This window comes from Echinops telfairi, unplaced genomic scaffold (assembly GCF_000313985.2).
Source record: "Echinops telfairi isolate 266 unplaced genomic scaffold, ASM31398v2 ScPeMD7_31;HRSCAF=116, whole genome shotgun sequence".
NCBI lineage: Eukaryota > Metazoa > Chordata > Mammalia > Afrosoricida > Tenrecidae > Echinops > Echinops telfairi.
The window spans coordinates 596,350-606,785 of NW_022103928.1; the positions used below are offsets into that span (position 1 = coordinate 596,350).

The window sequence follows — 10,436 nt, forward strand, 5'->3', positions numbered from 1 at the left end:
TCAACCTGGCCTAACACATTATGGTACCTTGGGTGTGGGGTACCAGAGAAACAAATCATAAAGATGGAGGTGGACACTTGTTGGACCTCTGCCTCATGGTACTTTTTCTTCTTTGGCTAGCCATGGATCTCGTTCACAGGGACTAGAGGACAGATGAGAACAGATTGGCTAATCTAAATTTTATAAAGTTTTTAGAGTTCTGCAGAACCTGACCCTAAGGCATAAACTAGCCCAACAGGGTTACAGTTGTTGAGAATTTGTGATGGTCCCCATGGTTTGAGGTGAGTAGCCAATGGGAACCCTGGTAAAGCTAAGTGAGGCAGTCCACATTGAGTTGACCAGAACCCCACCAGTTGAAGAAAAGATTTTTCAACCTGTGAATTGGTGAATATTGCTCTTGACTTTATGAATAGCCTGTCCTGATTTGATATTGCTTATGGAAGTGGACTCACAAGGTTCCAACTGGAATGAATATTCTTCACTTCAAAGACCATGTTTGTCTACTCAGAGCATTGGGCTGACTTAAGTGGGCAGTAGAGAAATTGGATCCCCAAAACGGGAAGGACAAAGGCATGATGAAGTGACTGGCTTACAAACTTTCATGAGTGGGGGAATATGCTTATAGAACGATAGGATTATGGTGTAGGTTTACACATAATTGCAATTGTGAAGCATACAATATTTTTGTTTTGTCTTTAAATGTGGCTGGCACATTTTGAGTTTTATGCATTTTGGCTTTATCCTTTTAGGCACAAATATGCTTTTACTATTGGTCCTAGATTAAAAATTACATATGACTAAAGAATTAAGTACAAGTGCCAAGTTGTACTTGATAGTTTTTTGTGTGTGCTAATATGGCAGCCTAAGGAAGATATGGGTGGAGTTTAGCTTCTCAATTAAGGGGCAGTTTGATGACCCCGTTTGGAGGTGTCACTGGGATAAATGGCTCCCTGGAGGCAGGTCACTTTCTCTCTCTCCTCACCTTCCTATTGACCAGCCATGCTGAGATCTGCCAGAGGTTTGTGATATGGCCACAACTATTGGACCCACAAAACTTTTCACCCACCAGTCCATGATCTTTCTGCATTCAGCTTCATTGCATGTGGCTGTGTGAGTCTGAAGAGGGACTTATAGACTAGTGCCGGACTTATGGACTTGAGTTGGACTGGGCTGGGATGTTTTATTGATGCACAATTACTTCTTGATATAAAGTTCTCTCTTACACATATGGGAATGTCTCTGAATTTGTTTCCCTAGTCAACCTGGCCCAAACACTGTCATAGACCATCAATTTGTAATTCATGAAAATCTAACCCACAAGTACAAGTTCTCAAACATAAAATATTCAAAAAATATTACAATAGTAAATATTTTAAATAAACATCTACCAAGAAGGAAATAGGGATTAAAAATATAATATTTACATGATAAATATTAAGAATGATAGGATTTATGAAAGATTATGAAACACAATTTTTTTTATATTGTGAAATATTTATTTCTATTTACAAATAAGTGAAATTCTGTCTTGAATCATGGTGTAGCATGGGTAACAGTCTTCACTCCTGGATACTTGTTTGTGGGCATATCTGCATGTGGGTGGACCTGCCTGAAGACAGACAGAGGAGCAGTGTCCTGGTTCTCTCAGGTGACCCCTGTGAAAGGGTCGTTCGAGCCCCAAAGCGGTCGCAACCCACAGGTTGAGAACCACTGTACTAGGATAACTGATAAATGACCGATTTAAATTCTATGTCACTGTGAAAATAAAAGAAAACAACAACAAAAGTGCTGACCTTGAGGACATGTGTCACTAAAATACAATATTAACGCACAGAACCCAAACTGACTGCCGTTGAGTCGATTCTGACTCGTAGTGACCCGACAGGAGAGAGGAGAACTGCCCTTTGGATTTCAAAACTGAAACTCCTTACAGGTGAAGAAAAACGATTCTTTCTCCAGAATAATATATAAAAGGACCTGAAACATCAATAAATAATTGCTGGATTCTGCAAATCAAGAGAATATAAAATTCCCCACAAAAAATTGAGTGGACTTTAAATCTGGGCCAGCAATGCTCTAAGAGCCAAGAGGGATGGAATCGGGGCGGTTGCAATGGATTGAAGAGCGCAGTGTTAAAGAGAATTGAGCCAATAATAGGATCAATCTCTGAGGAGAGGAAACACAGTGTTTTTAAAGACATATATAAAAAATGATATAAATATATAATTTTTCATAATGCAGAAAGCAATGGATTAGACAGAGCTACAATATGCGCCATGCTAGCTTTATTGTTGTTTATTTGCTCATATTTTATGAATGAAAGTATACTTAATATTAATAGTTTCTTAGCATTTGGTCATTCTAAATTTTGGCAATTGGGTAAGTATTTAATTTTGTGCTTCCCTGAATATGGAAAATTCTCATAACTCCAAAGTGTGTACTGGAATTTTATCCAGAAAGAGTGAAAGACTTCTTCCATAACTACCAAAATGGTAGTATAAAAGCATTAAAATGTGAAATTATGCAACAATATAATCAGTAGTAATATTGTTAAAATTAAAGATTCTATAATAGGAATTTATTATAAATATACTATTCTAAATATATTACTTCAATTTATAATACTGGCTACTAAAGAAATAAGCATATAAACTATAGACAATATCTCTGGGAAGTGGTATTGAGAATATATGGAAACATTTCATTTTTATCATAGCATCATTCCTGTAATCTCAAAATAAGAAACCAATGCATACTTATTCTGAGATTGCTCTCTTTATTACCTTCTTATGTTTTTCTGTGCATTGTTTTTGGTAATCCCCAAACTAAATAAACCTTTATGTTGACTGGGGCCAATTGCTTGTTATATGCAATTAAGTGTTTCTATTTTTAAGTTATATGAATCCAATGACTAGCATCTGTAAGTTTTATTATCTATTGCCATGTCCAAGTATGTTTTATACTTACATATGTAATTGATTATTAAATATCCAAGACAATTGGTTGGATTATTTCACTTTCCTTCAATTTTGTTATTTTGTTTTACATTTCTCAATTAATTGCAAGGGTCACAGACAAATATGTCATAAAAATATTAACATAACTTTATTAATCAACTAACAGTGTTTATTGATTATAAGGCTTTCTTTTAAGAATTTTTGATATATTACCTAATTTCAATAGTAGTATAAAGTCAATGCTTATTATAATATCTACCAAGGATGCGATTTTATTTTGCTCAGATCCACAATTTATGCACATGAAAGCAGTAGTCAAGAGATCAAACAACACATTGCATTGGGTAAATCTGCTAAACAAGACCTCTTTGAAGTGTTAAAAAGAAAGGAGTTTACTTTGAGGACAGAGCCATGAGGACCTGACCCAAGTCATGGTATATGTAATTGCATAATAAATATGTGAAAGTTGGACAGTAAATTAGGAAACCTGAGAATAAATGATGTATTTGAATTACAATGCTGGAAAAGAATATTGAAATAATCGACTGCCAAAAGAGCAAACAGATCTGTCTTGGAAAAACAGCAGAATGCTCCTGAGAGGCAAGTAACACAGGCCTTCATTTCATGTTCTTTGGGCATGTTGTCGGGAAAGGCCAATCCCTGAAGAGGGTCATCATGTTTGGTAAAGTAGAGGGGCAGCGGAAAAAAAGAGAAAGACCTTCAACAAGATGGATTGACACAGTGGCTGCACTCATGAGATCAAGTGTAAGAACAATTATGAGTATGTCACAGAACCAGGTAGTATTTCTTTCTGCTGTTCACAGGATTGCTATGAACCAGCACCAACTCTACGGCACATAACAACAACATTAAGGATGGGAATCAGAGGTGGAAAGAGACTCCCTCGATCCCACGCCTTCAGCTCTGACAGCCTTCCTGTAGAATCTTGGTCTCATTTAAAACTTAATACTTACTACTCAGAGAATGGACATTATTTTACAAGTAAAGTCATTGCTTTTGAGTTTTATTTTTTTTCTACTTGGTGGATATACAACATAGTTTTAAAATTGCTTATTTAAGAATCATAATATCTTGGTAACTTCATTCGTTCATTAATTTGAATCTTACTATAGATCTTGGCCAAAAGCAAAGAACATAAAAAAGATGTTTAGCTGTGTTTAAGTGCCTATGAAAAGGCACTTAATTATAGAGATCATGAGAATTTTGGATAACACTGGTAAGAATGAGGATCCAGAAAATCTGGTTGTATGCACTGGAAATCTGAACATAAGCCAAAAGAGAGGCATTCAAACAGAGAAGGAAGCTGCTGAAGAAAATTGGAAGAGGTCGGAATTAAGGTTGCTTCCTGTCACCATGCTTATTCACTCTGTATTCTGAACAAATAATCCATAAAGATGGACTTTTTGAAGAACAATGTGTCATCCGGATTGGAGGAAGAATCATTCAAACCCGTGGTAAGCAGATGAGACAACCTGGCTTGCTAGAATTGCATACTACTTGGAGCACTGAAACCAAAGTCTGGATTACTCTTCACCATACAGGAAACAAAAATCCTCACAGCTAGATTAAAACTTAAAATCACATTACGCAAAGTAAACATTGAAGTTGACAAGAATTTCATTTTATTTGGTCCATAATCAACGTCGGCAGAAGCTGCATCGAGCAAATCTACCACAAATGGCTGCCTTAAAGTGTTCACGAGCAAAGATGTCACCATTAGACCGAAAGGTGTCTGACCCATGTTATGGCATTTCCAATCTCCTAATGTGTGTGTAAAAGCTCGACAGAATTGATGCCTTAGAATTATGATGTTGATAAGAAAATTGCCTATACCATCACTGCCAGAAGGACAAATACATCTATTTTAGAAGACATCGAGCCAGAATAATCTTTAAATGTGAGGAAATGAAAACTTGGCCTTACATACTTTGAGCATGTTATCAGGAGGGACTAGTCCCTGGAGCAGGACATCATACAGCAGAACAATTGTGGGTCAGTAAAAAAAAAAGAGAGCCCTTCCAAAAATGGACTGCAAGAATGGCTCAAGGACACCAATGTAGGGATAGTAAAGAGTTGGAAAAAACCCAGTGGCACCTAACCCAAAAATTATCTGTAAGGCTTACACTCATCCAAATAAAAAATTTAAAAAGATTTAAGACTGATTTTTTTTCTTCCTGTTACAATGACTCAATCTCACTCTAAATTTCTTTAGGACTCATTGCAAAGAAGGTTAGGAGAACATTATCTTCATTAACATAGATGTCTGGTGGCGCAGTTGTTACACAATGGGCAGCAATCCACAAAGTCAGCATTTTGAAACCACCAGCAGTTAGTTCTGTGGGACAAGGAAGGGTCTTTCTAAGGTTGCCCAGTTACAGTCACAGAAACTGGTAGCAGTTCTACCCTGTCCCGTAGAGTCATTAGGAGTCGTTATTGACTTGGTGGCTGTGAGAAGATAGACCAAGTGGAGAGACTAACAGAAATCACAGCCAAGTGTTCTCTTTTAACTCTAATTAATATTGTGTATGCCTTCTCTCATAATACCAATGCACATAAAATAAAATTTAACTTAGAAGAGCCCCAATCTATAATGAAAATGGCTTATGTTCTACTCAAAGCCCATTAAATAATTTTATTCCCATCTCTTTAAACAGAAACAAAAAAGAAAAACACAATTTTGCTGGAAACAACTAAGAAACATATTTAAAAAAATAAAAACAGCAACATCAAAAAACTCTCTGTCTTCAAGGCAAAAAGCAAATAGTGACTAGACACAATCATAATACACAAATATTGGAGTATAATTATATAGCTGCCAAATCTTAAAGACATGGATACCTGTGAGGGACATAGGGGAAAACTATCAAGTACTGTCTTTTAAATTTAGCTGTGTATAGATTTCCCTAAAATTTTCTAACCATAAAAATTGTTGTAGAAAGTGTTGAATGAGGGAAAACTGTGTCTACAAGTTCATAACACAGGTGTCTGCTTGTCTTATCAACTTTATAATTAACCATTCCAATGAGAACATAAGTGACCTTCCCAAAGACAGATAATTTGATAACTTTATATTCTGAACAATAAATTGTAATTAAAATGGACAATATACTACTTTTCTTTCTACAAGCACTTGTCTTTTTCTGCTTTTCCCACAAATCATTGTCCTTATTAAAAACAAAGAGTAATAATCATTATAGAATTATGACAGAAGCACATACATTTTGAAAGAGAAAATATGTTAATGGTGAAAGGAATAAAGACAAATTCATTTTTAAAAGATAAATTTCAAGGAGAATCAGCAAGGAGACAGAATTACACAATTAAATTTGCTGCCTTGAATTGATTGTGACTCATGACCACGCTATGTGTGTAGAATTATGCTCCATAGGATTTTCATTGGTTACGTCTTTGGAAAGAGATCCTCACATCTTTCTTTTGAGGCACCCCTGGATGGATTCGAATCTCAAACCTTTTGGTTAGCAGTAGATCAAGATAACTCTCTTTACTACCCAGGGAACCCATTTAAACATCCATAAATATATTAATCTCTAAATTATTATCTATTTATTCTTACTATTCATAGAATTTTTTTAAAAATCAGAAGGGTAGAGAACAAAAAAGAGGAAATGAAACGGTTACAGAGTGAAAACCATATTGGAAGTCACATTATTATAAGACCCACATTTGTAAGACATTTTCAGGGATGTGGTAGAGTATTTTCAGAAACTATAACTTTTAAAAAATTAATAAAATACAAAGGAACTTTGTATAATAATTTGCTAGATAATGATGAGCAAGCACATTTCCATAATTAGGTCCCTGATAAAAGAAAGAGGCAATAAAATAGCCATCCTCTCCCTCTCCTGCATACCAGAAACAAGACTATGCAAAAAGAGTTCTTGTAATAATAAAATATTTAATCAAGGCAAAAAAGTTCAAGAAGAAATTGATGAAAATTGAGCAGCTCCTCAACATGTATCATGGTGAAAAAGACAATATCATGTGGCCATCCATCAAATTACAGGAAAAAAACCCTGAGCAAATTACATCCAGGAGTGGGAGCTTCAGATAAATTTAAGAGTCTTTCACAGTGCCATTTAATAAGGGAAATTTTCTCAGCATTGTTTAAAGATGTTTGTTTATTTTGAAAGGGAAAAATAAGTTTAATCCAAGAAAGTTTCTTTGCCTTTCATGGATAAAGCAAAAGAAAGAAATGTTCAAGTGTGTAAGACAGCACCCAGTGCCCCTGCTTTGGTGGAAGGAAACCAGATAGCAAGAAATCCAAATGATCTAAGAAAACTTTCAAACATAATAATACAAGCATGGGGAATTGAGTAAAAGCCTATTGGCAATAAAAATATTATTTTAAATACTAAAATAAGGTTAAACTCAGTCTGGAAATGAATCTAAATGTAATGCTATAAATAACAATAATATAAAACTAATACTATAGTTTAAATTGAAAGGGTATGGACCAGACAGATGACCAAAAAACACATGTGCTAATTTCTTTAACAATCAGAGCCTGGACTTAAAAGATTGTTTAATACTTAAACATGCATTCTAGATAATGACTTCAAACTATTTTCATAACTGTTGCTCTTAATTGTAGACTGATTTTTTTTTTCCTGAAACTAATATCCCTATTGGACAGAACTATATATCTGATGTTTTACCCATTTCATCAGTTTCACATCATAATATTTTTTCAGCTTAATCCAAATGTATAATCTAAAATTAAATTCAAAATTTACTTAGCATGGGAATTACTCATTCTTCTAAAAGTACATATATCTACCATCTATCATAGTATCTAAATACTTATTTGTAAAAAATAAGGTGGTATATAATGAGGACCCATGGTTATGAATGTACAACTAGCTATCTACTTATCTACCTGCTTGCAATGTGAAATTAGGCCTGGGGTTCTCTCCAATGATGTTTCCAATTTTTATGCTTAGAATTATAGGTTATGAGATTTCATTTTGGAATTTCATATTTAGTCTAAGCTATTTTTAGTGATTATTTTTCATGTAACTGCATTTTAATTTTTACACATTGAACTTAAATATGAAAGTAAATAAATAAATATATTTTATTGGTCTTTTGCCAATAAAGACTTAGAAAGGTATGAATTTAATGTGTTTTTATTTGTCAAAAACAAAAGCAAACATGCACAAAACCAAAGTTATGCCTGAAACTTAATAAACTTGACATACTTTTCAGAAGGTAATAGCTTTTGTCTCTATTTTGCCGATGCTTGCATCAAATATGCAATGATTTTCTATTGAAAATGATTATTTCATTCAAAGGAAGTTACATAGAGAATTGTAAGAAATTTTTCTATTGATACACTAGAAGTGCTAAAATGTAAGGCAATGCTTATAAATGATGCAAAGTTCATCAATGATAAGTTTTCTTGCAAAGATGTGCTAAGCTATGCATTTAGATAACCTCATATACTGCCTTATATCAAAGTTTGCTGATCTATAAATTTTAAATCTTTGGATGACAAAGTCAGGATTATTGCTGAAAAATAATTGAGTGAGGCAGCAAAGCATGAATTGGCTCTGAATGTCGAATGGATATACAAATGCTATTAGTTTTTGAGTGTGCAGTTGTGTTTACTTTATGCATCTTTCTATGTTTATGTCTGTTTATATGTGAGCAGGGTGCAAGGAAGATAGCTACTTTCCTTATAAAATACAATGACATAAACTGGTGAAACCTTCAACAACAATAAAGAAAAATGATAAACAAACCCATCAGACAAATGAAAATTGCTCAAAACAAGAAATTCACTGTTCAACATATGGCTCCTTCTTTTACAAAGATTTTTGTAAAACATTGTCACTATACATAAAATTAGGACTATCTCATTTTCCAAATTGATTCTGTGCAATTCTACTGTTTTCTGTTTTTTCCCCTCAGTATAACTTCTAGTTAGTCATTTTGTAGATGTTTCTCTAAGGACATAGTCACGATTCTGATTATTTAAACGTAAGTGGTTTTCATTTGGAGAAGCAAGAACTATGAATTTCCAATTTTCCTTCAAACTCCCAATGTAGACAGTGTCCCATTAGCATAATGGGTTATATGTGGCCAATATCAGAGTTCTTCAAAGTTTTGTTCCCAGGACATCAACTTCTGAAACTTTTCCTAAAGTATTAAAGCTTCCTTTATATCACCATGCTTAACTATTGTAAATGGCAAAAGAAACTTCATAAGCTATTATCTAGAAGCTAGGTAAGATGTAACATGCCAGACAAAATTTGGTGAGCTCATATGACCACCAGTCTTACTTGGCTCTCCATAAAAAACCCTTCCCCGGGAAACTTTTTGTAATAATACTTTTAAATCATCATTGGTGATTGCAAACCCTCCTCTCCTCCCTCTCTGGTGGATGTATATATATGTGATGGATATATATATGATGGATATATATATATAGGGTATATATATATATCCATCACATTTTCCATCTGCCTTTACAGAAAGGGCATCAAGCTATCGGAAAGAACAAGAATTAGCACTGTCATCTGGTCTAGCCCATTAGTTTGACTGCAGCAAAGAGCTAGCAAAACACAGAAAATGTATACCTGTAGTCTCTTTACTGGTTTGATCCAAACCTCCCCCAGATACAGATTCATGCCTGTTTCCCCCTCACAAGAACTACATGCACCTTTAACATCATGATCGTCAAAACACATCATTAAAAAAGAAGTGATTGATACCCCCCTCCCTAGCTTTCACCTGTTATGCTAATACAAAGACACCGGAAGGAAGGAAGGAAGGAAGCTGCAGCTTGCCCAGCAATATTCTCATGGCAGCAGGCAGCACGGTTTTGTACTTACAGATCTTACCAGGGAAATGTCTCGGGATCTTTACAATTTTTCTGCAGAACTCTGTGACGTGCTCTCAGCCAGCCATGCCGTGCATCCAGGCAGAACCAAGCCGTATGGAATGTCTATGCAGCTGGGAGATAATGGGACTCTTTTTCCCAGCTGGGACTGCAAGCCTTTTATCCACTGAGTATTGCGTCGCTCTTCTCAGGTCTTAAGCATGAAATACGCTCCTCTCCTGCTGCATTCCTGACAGAACCTAGACAATTACCGGGAGTTCTCCAGGCACATGTGCAAAGCTCCCGTTTAGAATATTCAAAAAGAAAATTCTTCCTATGTTGAAAAGCCAGCTCTATCTTCAGCATCCTTTGCAGAATCAGGGAGAACTGAGAGCAGCTGCCATTCCAGTAGCATGAAAGATTAAATTCACCCTCCTCTTTCTTTGACTAGAGATAGTCACTCCTCTCCGGTCATCAGAAAATCTCTCTTATTGAAAACTGGGTCAGGCAAACTACATATTTGGTTTCCAACAGGAAAGGAAGCAATTTTTCCTCCTTTTTATTTTTTCTTCTGGTCTGACTGCATTGTCATTTGCCAGCAAATGTTAAAGTGGTCA

General features: G+C 35.1%; 1 protein-coding gene across 1 annotated transcript in view; it reads right to left on the reverse strand.

The window, feature by feature from the left end:
• The window catches only part of LOC123521652 (contactin-6), a 470,227-nt gene extending 460,115 nt beyond the window's left edge, over positions 1 to 10,112 (reverse strand). Inside the window, exon 1 of the mRNA XM_045289898.1 lies at positions 9,833 to 10,112. The gene's annotated coding sequence lies outside the window, so the exon portion shown is untranslated. The remainder of the gene's footprint in view (positions 1 to 9,832) is intronic.
• Positions 10,113 to 10,436: the final 324 nt, after the last annotated feature.